Source organism: Sus scrofa, chromosome 8 (assembly GCF_054392235.1).
Source record: "Sus scrofa isolate SSC_HxYL_T2T_F1_AM1 chromosome 8, Sscrofa_HxYL_maternal_Yorkshire_Landrace_v2.0, whole genome shotgun sequence".
NCBI classification, from domain to species: Eukaryota; Metazoa; Chordata; class Mammalia; order Artiodactyla; family Suidae; genus Sus; species Sus scrofa.
Window position 1 is genome coordinate 119,949,412 of NC_139390.1, and position 24,602 is coordinate 119,974,013.

The 24,602-nt window shown below is 40.0% G+C and overlaps 1 long non-coding RNA gene across 5 annotated transcripts in view; it reads left to right on the forward strand.

The window, feature by feature from the left end:
- The window catches only part of LOC102161553 (uncharacterized), a 40,575-nt gene that overhangs the window by 2,479 nt on the left and 13,494 nt on the right, over positions 1 to 24,602 (forward strand). For 4 of the 5 annotated variants that reach the window (XR_014813243.1, XR_014813244.1, XR_014813241.1 and 1 more), the window contains exons 3-7: positions 1,085 to 1,207; positions 11,335 to 11,439; positions 12,961 to 13,070; positions 14,696 to 14,755; positions 15,800 to 15,932. This is a non-coding gene — a long non-coding RNA (uncharacterized LOC102161553). Of the gene's footprint in view, positions 1 to 1,084; positions 1,208 to 11,334; positions 11,440 to 12,960; positions 13,071 to 14,695; positions 14,756 to 15,799; positions 16,248 to 24,602 lie in introns of those variants that run through there. The other variant, XR_002346833.2, reaches the window with a different exon arrangement.

Here is a 24,602-nt window from a genome sequence, read left to right on the forward strand (position 1 = left end):
CACCTGTGGCATATGGAAGTTTCCAGGCTAGGGGCCTAATCAGAGCTGCAGCTGCCAGCCTACACCACAGCCACAGCCACGCCAGACAAAAACTTGTAGACATTTTTATTATGTTAAATTTATGTGTCAACTTTTGGAGAATCAATCTCCTTATGATGTTGAGCCTATCCAAGAAAATGTCTTTCTCTTTATTCTTTTTTTTTTTTTTGGCTGTGCCTGTGGCATGTGGAAGTCCCCAGGCCAGGGAGCTAACCTGCCTCACAGCAGTGACTGGAGTCAGAGCAGCAACAATGCAAGATCCTTAATTGCTCAGCCACCAGGGAACTCCTTTATTTTTATTTTTATTTTTAAAGCTTTATTCCTATAGGTTTTGTACATTTTTATTGTGTTTATTTCTAGGTATTTTACTTTTTTTTGTTGCTAATATAAATGGCATTCTCTTTTCCATCGCTCCATTTAACTGTCTTCTTTTTATTGAAGACTACAAATTTTTATTTATTAGCTTATATTCTACTACCTTACTTAATTTTGTTATTATTGATATTTAACTTTTTATTAATTTTGTAGGAGTGTCTGGGTATATTATCCAGGAGTATTACCTCTTCCTTTATAATTTTTATGCTCTTATCCAATTTTATTGGCTGATACTTCAAACACAATATTAAATAGTAATGTAGATAATGGGCTTAAAAAATGTTCTTGACTTTAGCAGGATAGCATCCAGTGTTTCTCTGCTAAGTCGTGTTCAGGAGATAGCCACTGATTACTGTTTCTTTCTTTTTTTTTTTTTTTTTGTCTTTTTGTCCTTTTAGGGCCGCACCTGCGGCACATGGAGGTTCCCAGGCTAGGGGTCTAATCGGAGCTGTAGCCACTGGCCCACACCAGAGCCACAGCAATGCCAGATCTGAGTCATGTCTGTAACCTACACCACAGCTCCCAGCAACGCTGGATCCTGAACCACTGAGCAAGGCAAGGGATCGAACCTGCATTGTCATGGTTCCTAGTCAGATTCGTTAACCACTGAGCCACGACGGGAACTCCTTCTCAGTATCTGTTAACATGATAATTTAAAATTTCTCCACAGATCAATTCATGTCGCCAATAATACGGAGTCGAGGGGAAGCAGCACCTTTTCTAACTTGCACTAAGGCACCCCGGTGTTCCTGTTTCGCTGGCCATGCCTCTGCCTGCAACGCCCTTTGCCCAGGTATCTGCATGGCTTACTCCTATTTACTTCCTTTGGTTGTTTACTCAGGGTCACTTTTCAGTGAGGCCTATCCTAACTGTCCTATTTCAGTTGTACCTTTCTGTCCTTCATTGACGCTTATACATCCCCAAACCCTGTTCTGTTTTTTCCCTGCACATTTCATTTTCTACATATTACGTATTTATTTATTGTGTCTATTATATGTTGTCTGTTTCCATTAGAAGCATGCTCCATGAGGTGGGGAGTTTCATCCTTTTAAAAATAATCTTTTTGTATATATTTTTAATGCCCAGAGTGGTGCCTGGCATGTCATTAGCACTCAGAATAACTTTTGAGTGACTACGAGATAGGAGCCTATCAAGGACTGGTGAGAGGGAGCATTTGAACTTGAGTCTCCTGTTCCTGAGAGCTTGAAGTTAAGAATGGAAGGTTATTTCTAGATGAGGTTATATTTACAGTCATTGAGATATGGGAAAGAGATGGAAAGACGGTGGTGGTAGAACTTGTAAACGTTGTCCCGTGGCTGGGCGTCACAGCCTGAAATACTCCATGAATTAGTGCATTTTATTAGTCCTGTAATTGTGACTCGCTCAGTTCTGTCACAGTTATGTTATGTACTTTGTGTATTAAAAACATTAATTAGTCCAATGTAAACACTGCAAATATGTCATGGTTTTGGTACCCTGCTTTGGCATGTCTTCATTTCAGAACTGATGCTTGGGAACCTCAAGGAAAGGGGTTCGAGTGCCTGCCCCGAGGTCTCGTCTCAACATCTGAGAGGCCCTGACAGAGACACCCCTCATCCTAAACACTGTTAACTCCTGAACTTCTGTTGGGTCTCCTGCTGATTATGTCACCTGCATCTTTAATTGTCTTGCCATTTTGAGCTACCACTGAGGGATAGTTTTTACTACAAAGAGTTAAAATAGCAGAGCCTTTTAACCACTCTAAAATTGAGAACTAGAAATTTGAGACAAATTAGATTTTTCTAATAGAAATGTTCTGAGCCTAAAGCCCTACAGGAGAGTAAGGAAACCAATTAACTTTAATTTAAATAATCATGTCTTAAGTAGCAAATGAACCAAGTTCTATTGTTAAAGAACAACTGTGTTAAATCCCCGAAAGTTTAGCTTCCAAATGGCATTAATGCCGTGGTTTTGTGTCTAACTAAAGAAATAAGCTTCTATTGGTCACTGTAACCTCTGTCTGTTGTCTTACTGGGAATTGCTATTGAGCATAGAGGAGGGGAAAGATTGAGAGATCAAGGAGAGAATAATTCTCACTGATGTTCCTATTGTTAGTAACTTTTTTCTTTTTTTAAGCCAGAAACAAAAAAGCTAAGCATTTTATTCCTGGGGAAAAATAGTACAGGAAGATGTGAGAAAAGCTTGTTTTCTTATTCTGAACCTTGCTTATCTATGATTTTCTGTTTGAACTTGCTGTTTTAGAACAATGTATTTATGATGACTGAGATCACTATTTGTAACTACAGTGAATTTCAGCCAATGTCTATGAACATTAAGGCAACTTTCCACAGTGTATTAATAAGGTATAATATTAAGGTATATTATGCTAAAATCTGGCACTGGGTTAATGCCTAGAGATGTATTTTGGATGGGTTTATGTAACAGAATAGAAAGAACATGAGTTTGGCAGACAGTTTGAAGTCAGATTCATGGAAGGCTTTCAGTGCTATGCTCAAAGGTTTAAATGGTATTCTTCTAACACCTTAGGTATTTCTTCATCCTCATATGCTACCTTGGTGACCTTGGAAAGGCCAAGTTAATATGCGAGATTGTCTCTTTGTCTTTAGTATGGAAATAATAATCCTATATTATAGGTATGCTGGGAGAATTAATGGACATAAACATGTGACTGAGGCTGGCACACAGTGGAAGCTTCATAAATATCGGCCTTAGTGTTGTTTTCTGGAAACGAAACACTGCTTTCTGTACCCTTTATTAGCCAGTTTTGCACACTGGTGTCACATCCTGTGCTTTGCTAATATTTGGTGTGTTCTTGGGAGAACCTTTTCATTTTTTTGTGTTATATTGAGGGAGAACTAGTTACCAAGAAGCCCGGATAGAATTTTCCAAAATGGAAATTAGCATGTTGACAGGCAAGGGCAGAAAGAGTTAAAAGAGTTGGTGTATCATGGAGTTCCTGTAGTGGCTTAGTGGGGTAATGAACCCGACTAGTATCCATGAGGACTTAGGTTCCATCCCTGGCCTTGCTCAGTGGGTTAAGAATCCAGCATTGCCATGAGTTATGTGTGTAGGTAGCAGATGTGGCTTGGATCTGGCATTGCTGTGGTTGTGGTGTAGGCTGGCAGCTGCAGCTCTGATAAGGCCCCTAGCCTGGGAACGTCCATATACCACGGGTACGGCCCTAAAAAAGCCAAAAAAAAAAAGCCAAAAAAAAAAAAAAAAAAGTTGGTATATCAAACAAAGCCTTGACTTTCTGTATATGCTTTTTTCTTCAAAGCATGGCCACTGCCTTTGCTGGCACTGTGACCTCTACCTTGTTCCAGTTATTTATGCAAATAAAGATAATTTTTTTTTTTCCGTGAAGGATGCTATAGAAAAATCCAGTGCATTTCCATTATTGCTTGCTCAACAGCAATACCGTTTTGTAGCAAGAAGAGAATAATTTTGCAGGATGCTCCTCTACCCCCTCATAGAAAGTATATAATATCATGTTTGTGTTGAAACTTTTTTCTTCCAAAATGTCGTAACCCCATACGAAAGAGAATTAAAATCCCATTATTTTAATTTACATCTCGCCACAAGATAAGTAAAGTTATCATTGAAATTCTAATTAAATGGGATGATTGACTAAGGTAGCACATCAAAGAAGAGAAGTGAATATGATAAGTCGAAGACTTATTAATTAGTCTGCGTGGAAGAAATTCCAGGGATGTCAAGCTGAGCCTGCTGCAAGGAGAAAAAAAGCAGACAAGAAAACGTTCGTTTCTTTGAAGTTAGGAACTGAGATAGTGATGGAGGTAATTGTGTCTGACTGGATCCAGTAATGAAGAGCCGTAAATCAGACCTCAGAATCGAAGGAAAGATTCAAGTAACGAGTGTGGCTGCCCCCCTGCTGCGAAGAAACGGAATGCAGAGCGCACTAATTGACCCAGCCTATTTCCCAGTAGTTCTCTGTTATTATTTATTAATTTTTAATTTCTGAATTATTTACGTCCTGGGAAATTATTCTTGACAGCCTGTTAGGCGTGCCAAAGTTAATGGAGGATGAAAGGATTGGTACCAGAATTAGCAGGGATGTAGTCCCAGGCTACTGGATTTAATGATTTTGGAAAGAAAAATTGATTTCACACAGCGTGTCACTTTATACTACTTTAGGGATACACCAGCTATTTGATTAATTGAGGAATAACCAATTCAAAGTATATTTGAAGTGTAAATGAGTCACACTGCTCAGCTGTTTATTTTTCCCTCTTTCTGAGAGATCTGAATTTTCTTGAAGCTGCTGATGAAAAGCTGATGAAGACACACTTGCATGCTTTGAACGCACACCTGTTTGATTCGTATTCAACACAGAAGGGAAGAAACCCCTGGAATACAAAAGGAGATATTTTCACTTTTCTTCTGTCTCCCTTCTAATCTCTTCACGTGATTTTTTTTTTTTAATTTTTTATTCCAGCATGTGGCACAGCAGTAGGTGCAACTTGTGTCTGGGTTCAGAAACATTTCTCATTTGTTTTATAGCCTATGAAACAACTAGAAAGAAGCAGTGCTTGCTAATGAATAGAAGGAACAAATAGAAGAAAAGTGTATTAAAAAGAAACAATGACTTTGCTGAATAACGTAAGAGGATTCATCTATTAGGAAAATGAGTGAGTCAGACATATGCCATTACCATCCAGACTAAAAGCTCTGCACCATTCATGGCTTCTGTCTTTTTGGCCAAACCTCATTACCCTTGGCGTGTCTCCTGCTCTCACTTTTGTTCATCTCTCTTTGGTCTAGTTCTCTGACTGGTCTCAGGTCAGACCTTCCTTTTCCACTGTATTCAGCAGCAGTGTTTCTCAAAGTTTAATAGGCAACCAGATCACTTAGAGGTTCTTCCTACTCTGCAGGTTTAGATTTGGTAGGTCTGAGAAGAGTGCCAAGATTCTGCATTTTTAATAGGCTCCCAGGTGAAGCTTCTGCCACAGGCCTTGACCAGTCTTTGAGTGGCAAGAGCCTACAAAACTCTTAACAAATTCATTTTCTTTAAAAACATAGCTTTTAACCATGTAACCTTCTTCTTCAGACACCATAGGCGATTTCCAGTAGTACAGATAAACACAGATCCCTTAGCCTAGCATTCAAAATCTTCCTCATAGGATCGCAACCTGCCCTCCTGGGCGTATCCTCCGTTTTCCAGCTCCTTGCTCTTGTTTATGCATTTCTCCTTCCTGAAATGCCTCTGTCTTTGGAAATTCTACCAGTGCCTCAAGATGTATTTCAAAGATCACTTCCCCAGTGCTGGCTATTTTAACCTTCCTCCCACTCGACAAGAGTTCTCCTTCAACTGCTTTTCTCATACTTTAGTTGTGCCTCCTTCTCAGGTTCTTGCCCCTAATGTACTTATTTTTCCCAGTGCGCAGACAGAATTGTGAGTTGTATAAGGGTGGGGACTGTGCCAAGTGCAGGTGCAGAGCACAGCGTACCTAGCTAACAAATATAACCTAGTGAAGCTGAGCTGTTCCCTCGGTGGTCATTCCTACCCTTGAAAATTTGTAGCATCTCAGGAATTCTTTAAAAGAGCCTACAAATTCTGAGTTTTGCTACTTCATTTATTCATTTATCCATTTACCTGTTTACTCATAGGCATTTGATCTCTTTGTGTCAAGTGCTGTTCCAGGGGCTGCAAATATAGAAGTGAAACAACAGTCCTGTCTTCCAATATCCACCCTCTCAACTTTTTTTTTTTTTTTTTTTTTTGTCTTTTTGCCTTTTCTTGGGCTGCTCCTGCAGCATATGGAGGCTCCCAGGCTAGGGGTCTCATCGGAGCTGTAGCTGCCAGCCTACACCAGAGCCACAGCAACGCGGGATCCGAGCCACGTCTGGACCTACACCACAGCTCACGGCAACGCCAGATCCTTAACCCACTGAGCAAGGCCAGGGATCGAACCTGCAACCTCATGGTTCCTAGTCAGATTTGTTAACCACTGGGCCACGACAGGAACTCCTCCACCCCCTCAAGTTTTATGTTCTGCTTTACCGCCTTTATATTTCCCAATTCCGGCCCCCCAAATATAACCTATCTAAGCAATATTTATTCATCTTAATTTTTTAAAAAAGCAAAAGCCTCCTTGGTATTTCTTGTAACTATTATAGGCTCAAACATCATTCCCTCAGAATACAGATGGTGTGAATCCTGAGGGACTTTCTGCCTTATCTAGACTTTGCAAATACTCATTCTCCTCTCCAAAGAAGCCTTGGCCATTCAACCACAATTCCAACCCGATCCCTACCTCCTGCAATACCCATTTTTCAGCATCTTACCAGATCTCAAACCATTGCTTCTGCCTGTCCTGAAATCCTTAAGAGTGAGACTACACAGCGTATTTAACAAATGTCACTCAACGCCAGAATTGTCTCACGTTCTTTCCTCATCCTTTCTTCTCTCCTCTTTTTCTTTCTATGTGTTTATCTCATGCTCTCACCCTGCCATACTTTCCATCCTTAACCCCTGTACCCTTCCAAATGTAGAGGGAAAAACATTAAAAAAAAAAAAAAAAAAACTTCCTGCAGTTCCTATCTCTGACTCCGTGGTAATGAACCTGACTAGTATCCAGGAGGATGCAGGTTCAATCCCTGGCTTCACTCAGTGGGTTAAGGACCCAGCGTTGCTGTGAGCTGTGGTGTAGGTCACAGATGTAGCTTGGACCTGGCATTGCTGTGACTGTGGCTGAGGCTGTGGCTGGCAGCTGCAGCCCCACTTGGACCCCTAGCCTGGGAACTTTCATATGCTGGGGGTGCTGCCCTAAAAAGACAAAAAAAAAAAAAAAACCCCACAAAAAACTCCAAACCCTCCTAATTTCGTATCTGCCATAAAGATTCAGACAAAAATAAATTATAAGAACTTGTGTTATGGAGTGTATGATGGGGAAATGTCCAAGAGTCTGACTACAAATAAAAAAGAGACAAAATTGAATTGTGTTTCCTTGGTGGTAAGCCAACTCTGGCTAACAAATGAAAGGAGAAGAAGGATTCAAGGGTGGCCCAAAGAATAGAAGACAGAATTCAGTAGGACTGAATTTAGATGAGCCGAGAATGCCACCTGATGAGAGACGGATTCCTTAGTGCCCAAGTTCAGAGGACTTGCTTGGGTCTAGATCTTACTCTCTCTCCTGAGAATCGACTCATAAGTAGAGTAACCCAAAGAGGGAAATGGCTTGGAGCTGGCCCATTCTCCTTGGGGAGACTGGTTATCGATCCTGTATCCCTGGAGATGTCTTCATTCCACCTTTTAAACTGATTTTTAGCATTGGCCGTCAAAGAACTCTAAGTGATACAAGAGGCAGTTACAGTAGTAGGTGTTCAGTAGAGGTTTGTTCATCACATCGTGTATCAGATATGAATTTTATACCGTCTTCAGGGACAACTCCTTCATATCTTAATGCACAAGCATTCCACCTGTGCGCCTTTGCTCAGGCTTCCTTCTTGGTCCAGGATGTCATCTTCGCTGCTCCTCCTCTCTGCTTACTCGGTGCCTATTCTTATTTTTTTTTTTTAACGTTACTATCACCCCAAAGAATCAAGTTATTCTGTTTTATTATGAAAAAATTCCACATGCATCAAAGTTAAAGGAACTATACAATGAAACTCACATCTCCTCTTTCCTGGATTCAATAATTATTAACATCTTGCTAATTTGTGTTTATATACTTATATATTTATTTATTGGCTGCCCTGCGGCCTATAGAGTTCCCAGGCCAGGGATCACATCTGAACCACAGCTGCAACATAAGCTGTAGCTGTGGCACTGCCAGACCCACAACCCACTGTCCTGGGCTGGGGATCCAACCTGCACCCCGGTGCCTCCAAGATGCTGCCAATCCCGTTGTGCCACAGTGGGAACTCCTCATTTGCATTATCTTTTTTTTCAGAGTAAACTTGACATCATAACATGCCCCATGCAACTCACCATGCAACTCCTAAAAATAACGATATGGCGTTCCCATCGTGGCTCAGTGGTTAACGAATCTGACTAGGAACCATGAGGTTGCGGGTTCGATCCCTGGCCTTGCTCAGTGGGTTAAGGATCTGGCGTTGCCGTGAGCTGTGGTGTAGGTCCAGACGTGGCTCAGATCCCACGTTGCTGTGGCTCTGGCGTAGGCTGGTGGCTTACGGCTCCAATTAGACCCCTAGCCTGGGAACCTCTATATGCTGCAGGAGCAGCCCAAGAAATGGCAAAAAGACAAACAAAAACAACAACAACAAAATAAACTAAAAATAAGGGTACACTCCTATATAACACAATTCCATTATTCTTCCTCAGAAAATTAATAGTAATTCCACATTGAATGAAACCAATTGTTTCCAGAATGTCTTTTATATCTTTTTTTTTTTTTAATGGGAGCAAGTTCACTCACTGCGTTTGGTTGTTAGGTTCACTTTTCATATAGAATAGTGCACTCTCTTTTTTATCATGCCGTTAACTTTTTGAGAACTACAAGCCAGTTATTTTGTAGAATGTCTCACATTCTTCGCCTGTCTGGTTCTTTCCTGCATGTTGTCTTTTAACTGGTTCCTCTCTCTCCTATACTTTTGGTAAACTGAAAGTTAGGTCTAGAGGTTTGATTAGATTTATGCTACACATTTTTAGCCAGACTGTTTCTTAGGCGATGTTGTGTACCTCTCATCATATCAAGAGGCACATTGTATTTGGTTGTCCTACTCTTAGTGATGCTAAGCTTGATGACTTGATCAAGATATGGCCCCAAGATCACTCCATTTCAAAGTTAAAACTTTCACTACTTTTCAATCTTCAGATCAACTGTGGTAGTTTAATCTCTTCCCCTGTGTGTATGTTAGTTGTTTCTTTTTTTAGCAATATATCGGTTTTTTGATGCTTCTACTTTATGTTACGGGCATAGTCTCGACCTTTGTTTTCCTTGATCGATGGCGAAATCCTTAAGGGGAAGGTTGATATTTTATTAATTTTATTTTCCTTATGGTCTCTCTGGGGACAGAAACAAGGTATAAACGTATACATAAAATGCATTTCATTTATATTTGAAACTCCAGTGTCCAGCATATGAAAGATTCTTTATAAGGAATGATTGTGCCCTAGCTGCTCATTCCTTCAGAATGGTCTACCTGTGAATGAAGTAATTGTGAATTTTTTCATTTGTCATAGTTTGTTTTCACTGACCCTTGGAACCACAGTTTCAGAATTCTGGTAGCTGTACCACTGGAATAGTGAAGTCTGGAGGATACTCCTGAAGATCTTTGTGGTCATTCATTACTGATCAAGCCTTAATACTGAGAGGGTTACTTGACCGGGTTTTGGGTTATGTGGTTCATAACAGCACAACTCAATTTAGACAATGAATTTTCATTGGAAGTCTTTATATTTCATAAAACGTAGACTCATATGCCCCAAATGTTCCAACATACTTAAAATTTTCCATAAATATATTAAGTTCCAATAAATATTTTTCTCTAGTATTTATCCATGTTGAAAAAGACTGGTTCATCTTTTCTAGAAGATTTGATTTGACTTGGAAGCAAAAGTATCAATTTTAAAACTACATTAATTCAAGTTAAGTAAATTCACTAACATGTCACTTAATATCATTAAATGTTGAATTCAAACAGGTATTGTATAATTTGAAAAGCAGTTCCAAACTTAGCAGTAATAACAAAGCATTCTTCAAAATTTTTCTTGTTATTTTTTTCTTTTTACAATCAAATTATATAAGGCCATTTGATCACAATTAGAATCTCCTGCACTTTGATTCGTATTAAAAATGTGTAAAATCATTATTATTGATTTGTATTATAAAGGGTTTCAGTCTCAACATAAATTCTTATACCTGTCTAGGTAGGTCAAAAATAACCTCTTTTAGAACTTTTAAATTTAGTTTGTTTATATGTAGTTTGATACTTGTGGGAAAATAAAAATTATGCCATTATTTTCTGTCTTTGACCATCAAATATTAGCATGCATTCCTTTCTTTTCAGGAAAATCTTAAATTGGACTTGATTCCTTCTATGACTATTATCAGTGTGCACTAGAAATGAGCACTACAAAAATCACTAAAATCAGGACTTCGCTGGTGGCCTAGCGGTTAAGGGTTCGGCCTTGTCACTGTTGTAGTGCAGGTTCAATCCCTGGCTCAGGAACTTCCACATGCTCCGGGTGCAGCCACAAACAGACAAAAACAACAACAACAAATAAAAATCATTGTCTTCCATTGAATTTTCTTCTTTTCAACTATTACAACTTTCAAGAGCTCTTTTTACTCTCCAAATTTTCCTTCTCTGTAGCACTTTAAAAAAAGATTCCAGGAGTTCCATCGTGGCGCAGTGGAAACGAACTGGACTAGGAACCATGAGGTTTCGGGTTTGATCCCTGGCCTCGCTCAGTGGGTTAAGGATCTGGTGTTGCCGTGAGCTGTGGTGTAGGTAACAGATGTGGCTCAGATGGCGCATTGCTGTGGCTGTGGTGTAGACCAGCAGCAACAGCTCCAATTCGACCCCTAGCCTGGGAACCTCCATATGCTGCAGGTGCGGCCCTAAAAAAGGACAAAAGACAAAAAAAAAAAAAAAAAAAGTTTCCACAAGGATAGTCTTTTCTTCTAATTTCTCAGAAGATACTAATAGTTTTGTTAATGTTCTCTCTCTAGTCTCCATTTTTTTCCAAGTTACTTTCTTTTCTTCATTGGTTCTGGCCTCTTTCTTCTATAATAGGCGTCTTCCTCAAATATCTGGTCATCCTCTCTTATATGTTCATGATTAAGAATGAGGGGGGAAATATCCTTGGTTGCACTGGGTACTTTTGTAAGGCTTATTTTCTTCGAATGACAGTGTCAGCTGCCATGTCATTCAAAGGACAGGCTGTGTGTTGCTGACCTTCTGATGTCAGTATTTTCAAATCTTTCTTCTTAGGTTGGTTTTGTTGGACAGAAAAGAATCTTCCAATCTTGGGCCTAGAGGGACATGGTCCGGCTGCTGGCATGCTTGGAGCCAAGTCACGACATCACTCTGTGTTTGGTATGATAGTAACATTTCTTTTCTTTTTTTTTTTTTTGTCTTTTGTCTTTTTGTCTGTTGTTGTTGTTGTTGTTGCTGCTATTTCTTGGGCTGCTCCCGCGGCATATGGAGGTTCCCAGGCTAGGGGTTGAATCGGAGTCATAGCCACCGGCCTACGCCAGAGGCCACAGCAACGCAGGATCCGAGCCGCGTCTGCAACCTACACCACAGCTCACAGCAACATCGGATCGTTAACCCACTGAGCAAGGGCAGGGACCGAACCCGCAACCTCATGGTTCCTAGTCGGATTCGTTAACCACTGCGCCACGACGGGAACTCCGTAACATTTCTTCAATTACGTCTAATGGCTCACAGTCCAGAGGCCTTCTGTACCTACTTCTGAGAATAAACAATTATACTCTATGGTTTATATGTGCATATATTTAATACAGATACTGTATATTAAAATACAGCCACATGCAGTGTGAGCAGAGAGAGACGGAGCTAGCCTGGGGGAACCGCGTTCACCCAGTCCTCCCTAGTTGGCCACTTGGTTATTTCAGGCTCCTCTTTACACCTTCTACTCCAAGCAGAAGTATATGGTGCTGCCAGCTGTCAATCTAGATTCCAAAATTTTTCCGTCCTTGTGTTCTCTTGTGTTCACTTTCATGTGGGTTTATGCCTTTTAAAGAAACTCTCTTTACTCAGGAGCATTTGAGTAGAATTTTGCAGAGAAATGAAATTAGATGTGTGGTTTACTCTACCATCCTAACCCACAAAACCATTGAGGCCACTTTTGCTTCTTCTAAAATGAGCAATACGGCAGACGTTTCAGGTTATTACGATAAAGGCCAAAGTGTTCTTTTATCTCCTTTATTCTCTGTCCATGACAATGTGAAACAATATTTAGATTGAAAAAAGTATGTGTTCATTTAAGCTCTCTGTTGAGGAGAAAACTGGGTTTGAAAGTTTAAATAGTCTGAGCAACCGCATTTTGATCCTTGAAGCCAACTCAGAGCAGTTTTTTCCACAACCCGTGACCAAACTTGATGCACACAGTGGCTGGTTACAAGTCTAGAGCCATCTGTCTCATTAGGTTCTTCTGGGAGCAAATGCAAACTGTTCTATCTCATTTGAGGGAAGTATCATGTCCAGTTTTTCTCTAATAAACACATTAAACAGCATGCAATTTTATTTCTGAACGAGAAACATTTCTGTTACTTAAAATAGAATGACATGTGTTAATTATGGAAATATGGATAAATTGTCTTCCGGGAAGGTGCACTCAGGGCTTAATATGAAATAAAAGAATAAATAAAAAGTTTAATTCCATTCATTTCCCGTAAAAATGAGAAAAAGAATTCATTAATTGTAATGTAACTGTTATGGATACTATAAAATGGGAAATTATGTTATGGAGACTATAAAATGGGAAATTTGTCGAGATCTCTCTGGCTGACCTGAAATAACATTTAGCCTTCTTCCTTTTTTCCTTTCTCACTTTCTTCCTTCCTTCCCTCGAACATGTTTCTTGATTCTCAGGGTGCAGAAGGCTCTGAACTAGTTACTGGGCTCTCGCTGTGAACAAGGCAGACACTGTCCCTGCCTTCTCTTGAAACTATGTTCTGGCAGAAGGTACAAGCATGAAACAGGTAATTACAACACGACTTACTGCAATGAGAATATAAAAGAGGAGGATTTGCACCCCTCTCAGGTGCAGGGTTTGAGCTGAGATCTGAAAGGAGTAAAAGGTGTTGCTTAGGCAGAGGGCAGATGTAGGAGCCCAGGAAAGCAATACTAGCCCTAAGTAACAGTAGGTGTCAGTCGGTGCCCAGGGGCACTCCTGAATGGCCAGAACTGAGAGACAGGGAGAGAGAGCAGAGAAGAGACTGGGCAGAAAGGCAAGTCCACCTCATGTTTGGCTGTAATATTTCCCTTAGAAAGAAAAGAACCCCTTAACAGCAGAAACATCAGGCAGGGAATTTACTTGTCAACAGTTTAAATGGTCATCCTGCTTCAATATGACAATACATTTCAATGAAAACATTGAATGCTGAGGACAGGTTTTCAAAAAGTATATATTTTTTAATGGTTTGGGGACTTTTATTAGACTTCAAAATGGGTTTTCTAACAGGAGAACAAGAACAGGATCTATTGAGCACCCAGCACCTCATCTGTTATCTGCTAATGTGTCTGCCTCACAATGTTCTTGTTTGGTTTTGTTTTAATCACAATTCAGTGTTTAAAAGATAAAGCTTTTTTAACATTCACTCTTGCTCAATAGCTGAATGCATGTGCTGTCCTAGATCATGAGGTTAGTGGTGCTTATTTCAATATTAAATAAAAGGATTCATTTTCATTGAAGCAAGCAGGGAATTAAGCTTACAACTTCAATTACCAATAATTAATTCCCTGCACTGCAAGCCAGGCAGTTTGCATTTAAACTTCCAATGCCCAACGGATAACAAAAATCTATTTTGATCACTTTTTATTTCCATCATTTAAGGAGTACATCTTATTTCAATTAGGCAAATGCATTTCCAGATTATAAGAGAGAACAAATACTCCTTCTAAAAAACTAGGCGATTGGAGTGGGGGAGACTTTTAAGCATGACAAAGAAACCCTAGGATCTTTTCATTTCTCTTGGTTTTATTGAAGGAGCACATGCTATCGTGTAGAATCAGCTTCCTCATACACACAAACCTGTTATTTACAAGCAGATGGATCATTTCCCTAAATTTATTTTTCCTTATGCATTAAGCTATTCTTTGGTGGCATTTCACTATCCTAGAAAAAGAAAAGAATCGAGCCCATGATTTAACATGAAGCAAAATTAAGTTCTACTCCAAAGCCAAGCTCACTACCTTGGGCAGCAGGTATAAGGATCAGAAGAACTCTTCAAGGAGGGAAACTTGACCTAGAGATGGTTGAGAGAGACTGAGCTCCTCAGGATGTTCCACATTTTTTTTCAGACAAGTTCTGCCAGCGTGTCACCCAAGCTCAGAGCCAGACCTCTTAGAGATGAAAAGAGATGCTTGGAATTAGGTTTCACTGGAAACAGGCAAACCTGTGTAGCATGAGGAGAATAAGTTCTAAGAAGCCTTATCTTTCAAGTGTTGAAGACATTAGTTTTCTTCCTGCTTGTGTTAACTTGGCCCCGGATAAATCTCAGAATTCATAATGATTGACCATGTTACAGTAATAGCTCATTTAAATGGAACTCAGTGAAATGAAACCATACATTTAATGGAATTGGCTTCTTTGTTTGGCTTTCAGAAAAATAATGCAGTATCAATCATTCCATAAAAAGTAACAGCTTCATTGGCAAGTTCTAAGGTTAGTACATATCCATCCCAATCGTCAATCTGTGCTGTAGAATGTTTAGAATCTGATTCCCATTCCTATAATATACTTAATACAGCAGTAACACACTAGAAAATCATACTTCCCATTTTAAGAAAACAAACCAATATCAGCCAATATATTTTAAAAATGTTTCCATTAACAATGTTGCTGCAAATGGCATTATTTTGTTCTTTTTTATGGCTGAGTAGTATTCCATTGTGTATATATACCACATCTTCCTAATCCAATCACCTGTCAATGAACATTTGGGTTGATTCCATGTCTTGGCTATTGTGAATAGTGCTGCAATGAACATGTGGGTGCATGTGTCCTTTTTAAGGAAAGTTTTGTCTGGATATGTGCCCAAGAGTGGGATTGCTGGGTCATATGGTAGTTCTATGTATAGTTTTCTAAGGTATCTCCATACTGATCTCCATAGTAGTTGTACCAGCTTATATTCCCACCAAGAGTGAAGGAGGGTTCCCTTTTCTCCATACCCCTTCCAGCATTTGTTATTTGTGGACTTGTTAATGATGGCCATTCTGACTGGTGTAAGTTGGTACCTCATGGTAGTTTTGATTTGCATTTCAGGGTTGAAGCAAAAAAGGATTTCTGGACAAATGAAACGTAGTGATTAAAAATGGAAATAGTTATTCAATTCAGCCTAACATTCAAGCATTCTGATTAATCAATAAACTTTTTCCATCATTATATAAAAATATATACAACATTGAAAGAGCCTCAGGGATCAAATAAAATTCAACCAACAGTTTCTAAATGCATTGAGAAAGAAGGGTTTGCTGGATATCCATATACAAAACAAACAAAAACAGATTCTGTGCTCCTGGAGGCCAAAAGCCACAGCTACTAAACTTGTTTAAACAGAGAGATCCACCACTGGCCCTGGTGTGTATATGCTTAATGCATTGTTAGCATAGCCAAATTTTTTCCAATCTGGGAAATCAAATCTAAATGATATAATCAGCAATTTCACAGGATAAACTTAGAGAAAGTATTAATCTTTTTTTATTGCAGTGTTTTTGTTAATGAATCACTCTGAAAGGGAGAGGAGAAGATTTAATTTGCTTAGGAATGAGGATCAACTGTGTGACATTTGTTTCCTGGTTTCTGTCTTCATATTTTTAAGATCAGACCTTCAACAATAAAGGTAAGTCACTTGTCTTAGACGGTTTGTTACTGTCCTCTCCACACCATCTGTTAAGATACAACCTCTCTCTGCTGATGTTTTTAACACAGACAGGCAAATTTGATCCAGGAACTTTGTTATGGTATGTACAAATCTAAGTTTCCAGGCTCCATGGACATCATTAACCCAAAATATCCCTACTGGACCGCACGAGACTGACCCATCCTCTAGTCATAGATAGCCACAAGGAACAAAAAGGAAGCTCAGATTTGTTTGGACAGATAGGCCAATACTGGAGGTCCATCCAATACCTGATGGATTTGCTATTACACAGCTGTTTTTTTTTGTTTTGTTTGTTTGTTTTAGGGCTGCACCTTCGGCATATGGAAGTTCCCAGGCTAGAGGTCAAATCGGAGCTACCGCAGCCGGCCTATGATACAGCCACAGCCATGTGGGATCCAAGTTGCAACTGTGGTCTACACCACAGCTCATGGCAATGCCGGATCCTTAACCCACTGAGCAAGGCCAGGGATCGAACCTGCATGCTCGTGGATCCTAGTTAGGTTCATTAACCCCTGAACCATGATGGGAACTCCCTACACAGCTGTTCTTGCCTGGGAAGAGGAGCAGGGCACACTTGGACTGCTTTCCAAGATTCTGTGACTCAGTGATGAACTTTCAAAAAACAACAGCACACCATTGGCTAAAACCATCTGGGTAAGTTTACAAGAACTCAAAGCAGACTGGATCAGAAAGGCAGCAAGATTTTTGTTGTTTCCCAGTTGGAACCAGAGGCTGATTCAAGGTTAAGATTCAGCGAAAGCTGGCAGATGTGCTACTTTTATGGCCATCATCTGTCACTCAAGCATTTTTGAGTTGTTTTCTCACTAGAGATGATCTCATCCTTCTTTGCTCTGGGCTCCTTGCTACCAAATTACAGCTTTTGAAATGAATACCCAGGTAGGGGTGCCAACTTTGGCGTTTCAACACCACTCTTGCTGCTCATGCTCAGAGAGTTCAAGTGGCTTAAAATTAATGGAGGTCATAAAACCAGTTAGTATTCGAACACAGGTTGAACTCGGATCTCTTATCTTCTCTCTTTACCATGCTGAATTACATAAATCATCCCAGTGTTTAAGATAGATTGCTTTTCCTCCCTGTGATAAGTGGAACAATGACACCCTCCCCGCCCCCCCACCCCCCGCCACACCCCTCCATGTCTACACCCTAAACTGTGGAACCTATGAATATGTTTTGTCCACATGGCAAAGAGAATTGGGGTTGCAGATGGAATTAAGATTGCTAATTAACTGAGTTTATAACGGGGAGATTATCCTGGATTATCAGGATGAGTCCAATGTAATCACAGAGGTCTTGAAACGTGGAAGGAGGTATAAGAGCCAGTGTTGGAGCGGAGGTGGCATCATGCAGCAGTGGAAACAAATCTGACTAGGAACCATGAGGTTTTCGGGTTCCATCCCTGGCCTCGTGCAGTGGGTTAAGGATCTGGCATTGCCATGAGCTGTGGTGTAGGTCGCAGATGAAGCTCGGATCTGGCATTGCTGTGGCTGTGGCATAGGACTGCAGCTGTAGCTCTGATTCAACCCCTAGTGTGGGAACGTCCACATGCTGTGAGTGTGGCCCTATAAAAAAGCAAAAAGCAAAAAAAAAAAAAAAAAAAAAAAAAAAAAAAAGAGTCAGCGTTAGGGTGATGTAATGTGAAAAAGAAGACTCGACTGGACATTGTTGGCTTTGACAATGGAAGGGGGCCACCAGCCAAGGAATGTGGGCATCCTCTAGAAACTGAAAAGGCAAGAAAACAGATTTTTGCATTAAGCTCTAGAAAGGCAATGCCCTGCCAACATCCTGATTTTAGTCCAACAAGACTCAGTTTGGACTTCTATTCTCCAGCACAGTAAGATAATAAATTTGGTTATTTAAACCACTACATTTGTGGAAATCTGTTACAGCAACAATAGAAAACTGGTAGTCTCTTTAAAGTGTCTAAAAATAAACACATGATAACAAAACTGGTTACTACAGCCTACTATTTTAAAAAAGTATTATTCCTTTGACATTTTATCTTTAACAAATTGTAGCAATAAAAAACAACAGCAAATACTCAAGTATAATACCTAATATATGTCAAGACTCTTCTAGATGTTACATATATTTCCTCATTTACATCTTTTTAGAACATTATGAAGTGGTTCTATTATCATCCCCACTTTATAGAGAAGAGAACTGAGGCACAGAGAAGTCATGCAACTTGTCCAGTACCACAAAACTGGGAAATTGCAGGCTGGGGTTGAACCCAGACTAGAGTCTGTCTACTGCTGTGCCCTTCTGCTTCTCTCAATGGTAGTGGCCCAACAGATGGCATCCTTACCCAGAGTCAACACTGATGGTCTTTTACCCAAGAACTTAAAATTGCTTATGGAGATGCATTGTATTCTAGTTCATAGACCTCCTTTTCTTTGAAATAATTTTAGTTTATTTCCTTTCCATGCTGTTATTTAACCTATTCTCTCTTCTTGACACTGAGACTGTTTTTATGTTAATCATCAAAAATTTCATAGCTTTGCAGATATGGATTATTCAAGAACTGTCTGGTTTCTCAGCCCTGTTCCTTTTTGCCTCTTGTCATATTCAGTTACCTTACCCTTCTACTGGTCTGCTTACGTTGAAGGCCAGAGGAGATGAAAAAAAAATCTCTAGACATATTTTTACTTGTCAATAGCTCTTGACAGAGCAGGAGGGTCACCCATGGTTGCCTATTATGGATTTTTTTTTCTATTTTTTTTTTCAAATGAAACTTAAGCCTCTTGTGTTCCTATGATGTCTTATATTTAGACATAATTTTCTTTTAAGTCTTCATTTCTAATGTAGGCTTTTGAGATTTGTTAATTTGATTTGTTCATGCTGCACTGAACTTTCCATTATCACAGATGATCAAGAATTGGCTTTAATCATGTTTTGCTTTGCTTTGTTTTGTTTTGGTCGCTAGACACAAAAAACCAAAACAAGAAGTCAAAATCAGTTTGTCCTTCAAGGCTTCCTCCCCATTTAAAATATGCCCTACTGTGTGATCATCCACTACGGGAACTAGATTAGCAGTTGCTGATAGGTCAGCAGGGGCTGTCCAGAGTGGTGTTTTTTTTTTTTTTTTTTTTTTTGGGCGTCTTAGGGCCAAACTCGCAGCGTATGGAGATTCCTAGGCTAGGGGTCAAATTGGAGCCACAGCTGCTGGCCACAGCCACAGCCACAGCCACAGCAACACCAGATCCAAGCCATGTCTGCGAACTGCACTACAGCTCACCTTAACCCCCCCTGAGCAAGGACAGGGATGGAACCCACAATCTCATGGTTCCAAGACGGATTTGCTTCCACTGCGCCAAGACGGATTTGCTTCCACTGCGCCACTACGGAAACTCCCAGCGTATTTTTTGGAAGGAGTTTATGGAAAGATCTAGGCTCTGTGGAGGAGTTCAGCAATGTTATTAGCAGGTATAGATATTCACTAATAGATGTGGATGTGTATTTTGAGGTGGGCTGGGTGTTACAGCTGCCACACTTCTGCTGTGCCTGCGGTTGTGAGTCAAGAACGGTTTCACCATCCATTCCTCCTGAGCTTCTGTGTGGATGACTTTGGGTCTAGGGGGCACTGTCTGTTTCAGTCTTACCATTTTCCTGAATCCCCAACGTTTTCCAAAAAAATGAACTACATAAAAAACACGTAGAAGATACTATGCAAGTCTCTCAAACAGAGCCTAAAATGAAGGGAATTAAGATTAAATTAAAAACAGAGACTTTCAAGCTTCAAATAATATTTTACCAGCTTGAAGGAGTATTAGATATTGCAGAAGGTTGTTGACAGCTGGTATAAACCTTCTTCTTAAAATAGCAGTAACTATCGTTTTTTGAGTACTTTTTACTTGTAAGGCCTTTGTTCAGTGACTTTAAACATTTAACTTATGTTATCCTCATCCAAATCCGCAAGGTAGGTATTTTTTTTTGTCTTTTTTTTTGTTGTTGTTGTTACTATTTCTTGGGCCGCTCCCGCGGCATATGGAGGTTCCCAGGCTAGGGGTCGAATCGGAGCTGTAGCCACCGGCCTACACCAGAGCCACAGCAACGCGGGATCCCAGCCGCGTCTGCAACCTACACCACAGCTCACGGCAACGCCGGATCCTTAACCCACAGAGCAAGGGCAGGGACCGAACCCGCAACCTCATGGTTCCTAGTCGGATTCGTTAACCACTGCGCCACGACGGGAACTCCAAGGTAGGTATTTTTAACTCCCATTTTGCAGAAGAGAAAATGGAGGCCAGTCGATGTTAAGTAACTTTCATTCAGTCCCAGAGAAATCTCTGCGGAAAGCTTTGGAGGAGGATTGCCTCCTAGAGAGAAAACAAATCAGACGGATGCCTTTTGAATACACCTCAGCCCAGAGATGCAACTGAGTCCATTTCTTACTCTCCCATTTGAAAAAGTAAGAGTTGCCGAAATAGAAACGTTGAGCGATATGTTTGAAGCCACCACGGGATTAGACAGGGCCAGATCTCAGCAATATCTACCTCTCAGGACTGTGTTAAGATGGAGCAACTGGTCTCTCTCAGGTCCTTTCATCTCTCTTTCTAGGTCAGTCCCTGCAGGGTTTCAATCCTGTCAGTTAGTCTTCTCTGCATTGCCTATCAATTATTTGCTGTTTTGCTCCGGGGTTATGATATTTAAAAGAAGATCCATATCAAGCTGTGAGGTTTTGCCTGAATTTCCTGGGTCCGTGCCTCAATTTTCTGCTTAATTTTTCCTTTGGAGACTAGTTATACACTGGAGTGGATTTTTCTTTTTGCATCAGAGGTCGTTGCAGAAAGTTTGGGAAGCTTGGTAATTAACAAAGACTCATGAACTCAGACCTCTGGCAGGAACTTAAACCGAATGAAAGATCAGTTCAGAGACTGTTTGGATGTTGTGTTGAGGCTTTGTCTAGCTTCAAGCGTTCAAAAATACATGACTTAAAAAAAAAAAAAACCCAAAACCTATCACACAGCTTCAGCTTCAAATTGGTTTGTGTGATGTGCTTCTTAAAACACTGATTTGGGTCACACAGCTAGGAAAGTATCTTTGGGTGATATGATTTTGATTCACTCCAGCTTTGGGGATTAAAGTTAAGTTAAAGTTATGTCTGCCATTTTTGACAGCCGGGTGAATGGAAAAGAAAAGTACTTTTAGAACTCAGAGATTTTGAGAACTACATGGAAAACCTGAATCCATGTGCCTCAGACAATGATCGAACATCATGTTATGTGGATGGTTACTAGTTACTTAACACCTTTTAGTTAAAGCAGTACTTTAAGTGTTACGAACATAGACTTAGTCTACTATTCAATTTAAAGACCAAACGAGGAGTTCCTGTGTGGCGCAGTGGATTAAGTATCTGGCATCGTCTCTGCAGCGTCTCACGTCACTGCTGTGGTGTGGGTTCGACCCCTGGCCCGGGAATTTCCACATGCCGCGGGTGCAACAACAACAACAAAAAAAAAACCCCAACAAACAGACAAAAAAAATAAAGACCAAATGATAATCTCTTTTGTTATGAAAGCGAAGGAGAGATTATATTCCTTTTAGCACGTTCCTGCTGAACCTACAGAGACTGTGACAAAACTGCTGTGTGTTCACCAAACCCATTTCTTACCTGCTGGGCAGCCAGCCAGCCTCTACTTGCCAACCTCCCCTGCGTTTAGCTGTGACTCTGTCCCTGAGTTCTGACCAATGAAATGTGGGTGGAAGTGAGGTACCTTCTTCTAGGCCTGTGCTCTCCTCTGCCCAAACCCCAGCAATACTCTTCGCAGTCTTTCTGTGAAGGGGGAGACTCTGAGACCCTCATTATGTTATAGGCACAGGTGAAATGACCATATTGGATATTGTGTATGAGAGAAAAACTTCTATCTGTTAAGCCATGGAGATCTTGGGGTCTGTTATAGCAGCTAACACTTCTTACCCTAACTAATAAAGACATGGTTTATGCAATAAAGGTAAAAGATAGGCTTATTATTAGCACCACCTATGGGAGTTCCTGGTAGTCTAGTCAATTTGGCACTTTCACCATTACAGCCCAGGATCAGTCCCTGGTTAGGAATTGAGATTCCACATCAAGCCATTGAACACATAGCCAAACAACAACAACAACAAACAAAAAAGCCACACACAATACACAAAAACCAAAAAAACCCTGCGTCGCTTTTATAACTGAAGTTGGATTTGAATTGAGATATCAAAATCTCTCCTTTCCCTATTGCTGTAGCATGTAGCACTAAAAGGACTACCTGAAAATTCAGTACATTGATCATTGTTTTATTTGTTATCACGTCCAACAACTGGTTGTTATCATGTGCAACAACTATCTGATATTTAAATTAAAATGAACAAGTATTTAAATTCAGTATTCTCTTTTGGCGTAGTGGGTTAAGGATCTGGCATTGTCACTGCAGCAGCTTGGATCGCTGCTGTGGCAGAGGTTTGATCCCTGGCCTGGGAACTTCCACATGCCGTGGGCCTGGCCAAAAAACTGTAAAACAAGTAATTAAAATCAAGAGACTAGTTTTTCGTGTAATGTACAAAGTTTATAAGTGAGCTCCTTGCTTATGTTAAGGACATGAAGAATTTTTTACATCTGTTCTCAACAATAAAATTAACAGAATTTTAAAATCTTTAAAAACTTCCAGCTCAGCTGAAGACATTTGACTATTCAACTTAAAATAATAGCATTTAATTTATCTTGAGTATTTCGGTGATACTTCAACCAATTGAGCTTATTTCTTTACTTAATCTTTTGTTTCCCAGAGAACTGTCTGAGCGAGTTTAGAATATCTGGGAGGAAAATGATAGGGAATATGATATAAAATACTCAATTATTTATTATAACATTCATTATTAGACTATCATATAAAAAGCCGAGTAGTAACAGGACAACAAGTACTTTATAAGCAAATGTGCTTTCAAATAGTCTTAAGCTGTGATGGGAGAAAGAAATGGAATTTTTAAAATAACTCTCAGTGGGAGAACTTGGATGCCTTTTGGAACACAAATTGGAAGCTACTTATTAAACAAGGGTAATTTGTTCTGGATCCACACCACAGAATGGCTTCAAACGCGTTTAAAGTAGGTCATCTGAGTGCTCTAAAATGTTTGGTACATGGTAACCTTCTGTAGCATGTTCACATGATAGATAGAGTGCATCCCAATAGCATCCTTGGGATTTCTGACCATATCAAAGCATCATCAAGGAGCTCTAATGAGACAGTTTGTTTAATTGAAATACTTTAAATTACCATGTAGTACAGCATGAAAAAATTATTATTTTCGTTAGCTGAACTATTTCTGCGAGCCCCAAATTGAAAATCCTAATACTGGAGCGTGACATGATGCATTGTAAAACCTATTAAACAGCAGGTCACAAAGAGGAATTTAAATGAAAGAATTCATCTAAAATATCAAGATTTTTGCCTTGAATATTACTCCTAGGCATCAATATCCTGTCACCAATTCTACCAAGACAGGAAATATCATTCATAGGTAGGTCCCATGTATACAAATAAAAAATAATTGTGGCATCGCCATTTAGTCACACTCTCTATCTTTATAGGCAATACAGTTCTTTTTTTTTTTTTTATCACATTTCTTTTTTTTTTTTTTTTTTTTTTTTTTTTTGTCTTTTGTCTTTTTGTTGTTGTTGTTGTTGTTGTTATTGTTGCTATTTCTTGGGCCGCTCCCGCGGCATATGGAGGTTCCCAGGCTAGGGGTCCAATCGGAGCTGTAGCCACCGGCCTACGCCAGAGCCACAGCAACGCGGGATCCGAGCCGTGTCTGCAACCTACACCACAGCTCACGGCAACGCCGGATCGTTAACCCACTGAGCAAGGGCAGGGATCGAACCCGCAACCTCATGGTTCCTAGTCGGATTCGTTAACCACTGCGCCACGACGGGAACTCCCGGCAATACAGTTCTTTTATCAACACACAGGCAGAATGGGTTGCTTTAGACATGGCCCATTTAAGAGTTTTTCTTTGAGTGTTTTTATCACTGAAGATAAACTTATTTTGACTTAGGAAGAACCCTATCTGTAGTCAAGTGGGAACATTCACATAGCATTGTCACGATAGTCTTTTCATTGAAAGAACTGGCTGTCTAACAGCAGAATATTAGAATGAAATTTCCCATTTGGTTAGAGTATCTCAACATGAAACACTTTTGCTTCTCAGAAGCACCAAAAAATCTCCTAAGACTCATGCCCCTCATTCAACTGATCTTCTGTTTCATGAGCTAGGTTGAGAGGGTTGCATGGTAATGGACAGAATATGAAAGAAGATGCCCAGCAGAGGGGACAGGAATCTCCTTTGTAGGCTAACCTAATATCACCTGAGGGCACAGTTTGCTTTAAAATGTTGGTCATAACTTAACACGAAAAAGAACAAGGCTCAAGTCTGGCGACAGAAAAGTGGTTTAAGATGGATTTTAAAAATTAGATGCAGAGTGTTAGCAATAGAAACAGACTTCGCTTTGCTTTTTTGGAGTGAGAGCAGAGGTTTGAATTATTTGTTTTTATTTTGTGCAAGGCAATAGTTATAATGAGAAAAATTTCTTTTTTATGGGTTAGTAACACGGAGATGATTTGGTGACTGGTTTTTTTT